This window comes from Vombatus ursinus, unplaced genomic scaffold (assembly GCF_900497805.2).
Source record: "Vombatus ursinus unplaced genomic scaffold, bare-nosed wombat genome assembly UNPS02014830.1, whole genome shotgun sequence".
Classification (NCBI taxonomy): domain Eukaryota; kingdom Metazoa; phylum Chordata; class Mammalia; order Diprotodontia; family Vombatidae; genus Vombatus; species Vombatus ursinus.
This window is the reverse complement of record NW_020954608.1, coordinates 28,304,814-28,311,408: the sequence shown is the minus strand read 5'-3', so window position 1 is coordinate 28,311,408 and position 6,595 is coordinate 28,304,814. Positions and strand designations below refer to the sequence as shown.

Genomic DNA, 6,595 nt, shown 5'->3' with positions numbered 1-6,595 from the left:
GTCATCCTGCCTACTTCACATTTATCCCCAAACTTCTTTTTCACATGTCCTTCAATGTTTATGGTGTCTTTTATTTTTTTTATTTTTTTCTTTCCTGTTTTTTTTCTCAATTACATGTAAAATTTGTTTACATTTTTTTAAAGTTTTAAGTTCAAATTCTCTCACTCCCGCCTTCTCTTCCCAAGCAGTTTGATATAGATTATACATGTGCAGTCATATAAAATATATTTCCATATTAGCCATGTTACAAAAGAAAACATAGACAAAAAAACCCAAGAAAAATAAAGTTAAAAAAAAGTGTGCTTCAGTCTGCATTGCATTAATTTGTTCTCTGGAGGTGGATAGCATTTTTCATTATAAGTCCTTCAGGAATTGTCTTAGATCATTCATGTTGATCATTGTATGATATTGCTATAACTATGTATGATGTTCTACTGCTTTTGTTCACTTCACTTTACATCAGTTTATGTAGGTCTTTCCAGGTTTATCTGAAACCATCCTACTCATCATTTTTTTATAGCACAATAGTATTCCATCACAATCATATACTACAACTGATTCAGCCATTCCCCAATTGATGGGTATTCCCTCAATTTCCAATTCTTTGCCACTATGAAAAGAGTTGCTATAAATATTTTGGGACATATAGGTCCTTTTCTTTTTCCTTTTCGTTTTTCTTTGATCTCTTTGGGGTACAGATCTAGTAGTGATATTGCGGAATCAAAGGGTATGCACAGTACCCTTTGGGCATAGTTCCAAACTGCTCTCCAGAATGGTTGGATCAGTTCACAACTTTATCAACAGTCATTAGTGTCTATGGTTCTTCTTAGCAAGATATCGTTTGTCTGTTTATCTCTTTTAATTGGGTCTATTTTTGCTTTTCCTTTGTCTGAGATCATGATTGCTACCCATGCTTTTTTTTTTTACTTCAGCTGAAACGTAATAGATTCTGTTCCAGTTCCTATTTTAATTCTCTGTGTGTCTCTGTTTTAAGTGTTTCTTGTAAACAACATATTGTTGCATTCAAGTTTCTAATTCATTCTGTTATCTGCCTTCATTTTATGGGTGAGTTCATTCCATTCACATTCATAGTTATGATTACTGTGTATTTCCCTCTATCCTATTTTCTTCTCTTTGTCCTCCTCTCTTTCTTTTTACTCTGTCCCTCCTTAAAAGTCTATTTTGTTTCTGAGACTGCTTCCATTAATCTGCTCTCCTTTTTATCACCCTTCTCTTTTCTCTTATCACCTTCTCTTCCTACTTCCCCGCTGAGTAAACTTGATTGCTATACCCAGTTGAGTGTGTCTATGTGTATGTGTATGTGTGTATATATATTTTATCCTTCTTTAAGAAATTTAACTGAATGTGTTTTTCCATTTTCCTGAAGGGGGCTGATTGATTCTTCTATATGGATTCCCACATGGTGCTAGATTTTAAAAGGGGAAATGGAAAAGAGTACCAAAGACAGATGTCATCCTGCCTACTTCACATTTATCCCCAAACTTCTTTTTCACATGCACATTGAACACATCTATTGTCTTCTACCATTTCCTAGCTGTAGAAAATGGAAGCAAGAAAAACTGCCTACAGTCTATTAATTAATTCCAAAACCTAACAACCACATTGGAAGGGTTTGTGTGTGTGAGTGTATATGTGTATGGGTGTGTATAGAAGAACCCTGGAACAATATTTACCTAGGAATCTCCCCATCGAACTAATAGGAGGCCTGTGGGCTCATGATAGTTTGTGGTTATTTGCTAGATAAGCACTCAGAGAAGGCTTGGAAGTGGCAGCTGATGCAGTTCATAATACGCAGGTTCTTAATTAGAAATTATTGTTGTTGTGTTTTTAAATTAGCACAAATTTGGTTAAAAGGGCTGTGGGGCATGGATTTTGGTCATACAGGAGACAGTGTGACCTTAAGTGCAGTGATGTAGGAGTGCCTAGTCTGCCCCTACCCCTCACAAGGTTTCATGGACAAGAGTCTTATGAGAGACACACCATGGCAATGGTTGGGTTGGCTGAGGACAGTGTGGGTGGCAGTGGCAGTCCTTGTATACACAGCTACGAAAAGAAAATGTACCCGCAGAGTTTGACACCCTAGAACACAGTCCTGTTTGCTCCATGCTAATTATAGCTCTGTCCGTTGAAATCGTCGGTTTGGGGCTCTCAGGTAGTGACTAGTGTTCTCCTTTCTGTTCTGTACAGGTTTACTTTCTGAGCTGTTAGTGAGTGAGGGTTTGGTCCCATGTGCCATTCTTGTACTCTGAGAAGGTGGAGGCTTAAACATGTGAAAACAAAGGGTTGGTGTTTTTTTTCCCTCTCCCTTTAAATACTTTCTTTCTAGAATAGGCTAAGGATGGTGTGGTGGTGGCAGAGGCTAAATGATTTTGTATTAGATGCAAATGAGAAAGCCCTTATTTCTACTTTCTGATTTGTCTTTGTTTGAAATTACTTGGAGGGAACAAAGCACATTCACCAGATCTCTAAGTCTTTACAGAAATAAGGAGCTGTACAATGAACCCTCAACCAGAAATTGGACTTGCTGTTCTTCTTCCTTGAATGGCAAGAATAACTGAGCATTATCATTAAAAGAGAGTGGCAGCATGGAATAGGAGTTAGGGCACTAGCCTCAGAACCAAGTCCTGGAGTCTCATAGGCCTCTGACTCATACTGGTTATGCACTCCTGGTCAAGTCACATCAGAACCTGCTCTCCTCTCTATGCCAAGTGATTCCCAGATCCCTGTCTCCAGTCCTGCTCTCTCTCTGGGAACTTGGACTGAATCCCTGGGCTCCCTGGCTTTGATAGGTGAGCTTTCATAACGCTTTTCTCATATGTCCCCTTTTGTCCACCCACATAGCCACCAGCCTGGTGTGGGCCCTCATCCCCTGTTCCTTGGATTATTGCAGTAGCCTTCTGGTTGGTCTCCGTTGTCTCAGGTCTTCCCCATTCCAGCCCATCCTCTACTTAGCTGCCAGATGATCTCCTAAAGCAAAGGTCCAGTCATATCACCATTGCCCCAACTGCCCTTCCAACTTCTCCAGTGGCTACCTACAGGACAAATATACAATGTTCTGATTGGCATGTAAAGGTTTTCACAACCTGGCCACTTCCTTTCCAATCTTTGCAGACTTTTCTCCCCTTTCAGTAGTCGATAGACCCCCTATGCTGGCCTTCTTTCCTATCCCTCCCCAGACTGTGCAATGGCACTGGCTGCCTTCCCTATACCTGGAATGCTCCACCATCCCCCTTCTGCCTCTCAGCTTCTCTGGCTTCCTTTAAGACTCAGCTCATATTGCATCTTCTGCCAGAGGCATTTCCTCACCCCCACCTCCTTACCTTCTAGTCCTCTCCCTATGACATTACTTTCCATTTACGTTGTATAGGTCATATAGATACGTAGTTAATTGCGTGTTTTCTCTCTTATTAGAATGTATATTTCTCAACTTGAGAGCAGGGAATGTTTTTGCCTTTCTTTATATCCCAAGTGCTTAGCGTACTGCCTGGCACCAATATTTCATTTTATTTTTTTTAAAGCAAATAGAGTTGTGTAGCAAGTGCTTAATAAATGCTCATTAACTGAATAGGCACCTCTAAAGCCATATGTTGCACAGAAGGTGCCAGTGTCCATTAATAGGGAATATCCTTACTTGAGATTTCCCTGTACAGATGAAATCCCAAGTTCAATCTACATCCCATGTGTTTCCCTCAAAGAGAAACCCAGAGTATCTTATCTGTAGATGTGATGTTGAAAATGAGCCTAAGGAAAGCTCAGAGATGAGCAGTGCCAATTGCCAGACTGCGATGAACTATGCCAGTATCTGGCATTAAGGAAGGAATATGCAAAACCTTGAAAAGCCACCAGGGATCATTTCACTTTGAAAATGCTTTAATAAGTGTTGACAACACTGTTTTGCAAAATGTAAAGGTACTATACAAATTCTTAATACAAAAAGAATAAATTAAAAGCAGATTTTTCTTTTTAGATTCTGCAACTTTTTCTACAACATACATCTTTTAAAATTGATTACAGTCAAACAGAACCCAGTAAAATCATTTTACATGCTCTATGGTCAGTTTCAGGAGCAACCTAATCTTCCCCTCATTTTTTAAACTAGAGTCCATTTTACACAACTTGTAATAAAACTATTGACATTAATGTATATGTAAAACTTTACACCTAGTTAACTAAGCAGTAACTGGTCATCTGATAGCACCTGGATGGAGTTTGCTATATTTTGAACTAAACTAATACTGAATGAAAACAAAATGGATTTTTTTCTTTAACATTTTCAACACTCAACTGCATATAATAGACTTTTAAAAAAATCAACCTGCCTCACAATATAGTCTGGTGTCTCTGTCAACACCAGTTTTCTGGCTAAACAGGAAATTTCATACATGTATCCAAAGAACACAATAGTGGCTTTAGATCAGACCAGGGGCTTAATATTTCATTTTATTTTTTAAAACAAATATGGTTGTATAAGAAGTCTGCAAGTGCTTGTATACAATAGCTATAATGTCTCCCATCATAAGATGTTTAAACATGTTAATCTCAAATTACTAACGTTTTATGTACATTTGTATTAATTGAATGCAGCTAAACAGTAAAACCTGTTTTACTTAATCTCCTGTCTCTACTACCAGACTGGCACGAAATTTGCCTGGTAATCCCCTTACTTGTCTCTCTTCCCTTCCTTCTTCCAAAAAAATCCCAAATTGGTTTTGAGGAATACATTTTTCCCCTCATCCCTTTTGTGGCAACACAACCAGACTAAAATCTAGCTTACCTTTTGATTCTTGACGCTGTCCACCTTAGAGTCTACAGTTTTCAGAGGTGGGGAACCGCTGCCTCGAGGCCACATGTGGCCCTCTAGGTCCTTGGGTGCAGCCTGTTGACTGAGTCCAAGTTTCACAGCACAAATCCTTTTATTGAGGGGATTTGTTTTGTGAAGTTTGGATTCAGTCAAACGGCCCCATGTGAGGACCTTGAGGGCCACATGTGGCCCTGAGGCCGCAGGTTCCCCACCCCTGGTAGACTAACAGTTGTATAAAAGTAGTGTAGATAGTTGTCTCCTCATTCCCCTTGTCCTCTTTTTTGTCCCATAGTGCCTCATTCCCAACCAGCTCCATATACAATTTCTGTTCAGTCTGCTTTTAGCCCTGAATTATTTTTTAGGGGGGGAGGATTAAAATGTTCATAAAAATAATTAAACTTAACAGGTGGATAAAAATATTTGGTAACATAAAAACTGACCAGCATTTACATTGAACTGCATATCTCCAAACAATCTGTAAATACAAATTCTTTTCTGCCAACTGATTTTCCTGATCTCATCATCGAGATGAGAAGGAAATGACACACACAGCACACTACACAAGTGTTTGAGGAATTGCCCAGACCCTCATCTGTCCTCCCAGGCCCAGGTTCTGACTTCTCCCCACTGCTCCACTAGACCTTACTGCCTGAGCTATAATAAGTGTTCCGTGATAAATTGTTTTCTTTCAAGTTTTAGTATTTTGGTTCTTACCCTCCTGGTCTGGTAGAGTCTATTGTTATTCTTGGATCACACACACATATAAACAAAGGATTATCCATTTTTTAAATTTTTTTTTTATTTTTTAAAAAGTTTTATTCTAAAGCTAACTTCAGTTTTGCTTTTCCACAAAATACTCCCAATCCCATTCCCCCCTCCCTCTCCCCCCACCCCCTTCGCCCCCCTGGCTGTTGAATGCCTTTCCAATAGAAACTCGTTATCTGCACAGAACAAGTGGAAAAACATCTTCTGCTCCCTCACCTTCCCAACCCCACTTGTGACAATAAACCCAGCCCAGCACCTCTGTGAAAACCTTGTTTGTGCCGGCTTAAATAACCCAGTGGAGCTTGTGCACTTGTTCAGTAATATAAAAGTACTTTTGAGGCCTTTGAAGATTGATGGCTTTCTAGACAGGTAAAAAGCATTGCTCATAATACATGTAAACTTGCAGCCCCTTTAAATCCCCCCCCTTTTTTCCCCCCTTCATCCATTTTGGGCATCTACAGCTAAATCTATGCATCAAGGTTATTGATAATGTTTTTGGTGTTATTGTCCCTTGGGGAGGTAATTTTTTCAAAAAAAAGCTCTGCCATGCCTGCTGGCTAGGAGACGTCCTACTAAAAATCTTACAACTTAAGAGCATAGTTGTATTCTTTAAATAAGTGACACATTAAGTAACTAACTGGGTGCTGAGAGCTTTGAGATCTGAGCCCTTTGTTACACAAGCACTAAACAAACATGAAAAGACCTACAACAATTAAACGCTAATGTAGCTTTACCACTTGGATGGATCACAATGTGCTTTTAACCCTTGGTTTGCCACAAAAAAATGAAACACCTCGTGCATAAAAGAGGATGTGATTTTATGGGTTGTTTCCATGATAGACTGCTTGACCACAACTATGAACAGAAAGCAACTACCTGTCTTGTACCCTGCTTGTTCAGCCAGGATGAACAGTACTTGGACCTCCTCTGTTACCCCCTCCCCATGTTTTCCTGCCTGTCTAGATTACTTAGGACTGTGGGTCAATGACACTCTCCAAGACTATAGTG

The 6,595-nt window shown here is 39.5% G+C and overlaps 1 long non-coding RNA gene across 1 annotated transcript in view; it reads left to right on the top strand.

The window, feature by feature from the left end:
• Nucleotides 1-1,508, top strand: part of LOC114025210 — a 12,717-nt gene extending 11,209 nt beyond the window's left edge. Inside the window, exon 3 of the long non-coding RNA XR_003567008.1 lies at nucleotides 1,388-1,508. This is a non-coding gene — a long non-coding RNA (uncharacterized LOC114025210). The remainder of the gene's footprint in view (nucleotides 1-1,387) is intronic.
• The last annotated feature ends 5,087 nt before the right edge of the window (nucleotides 1,509-6,595 follow it).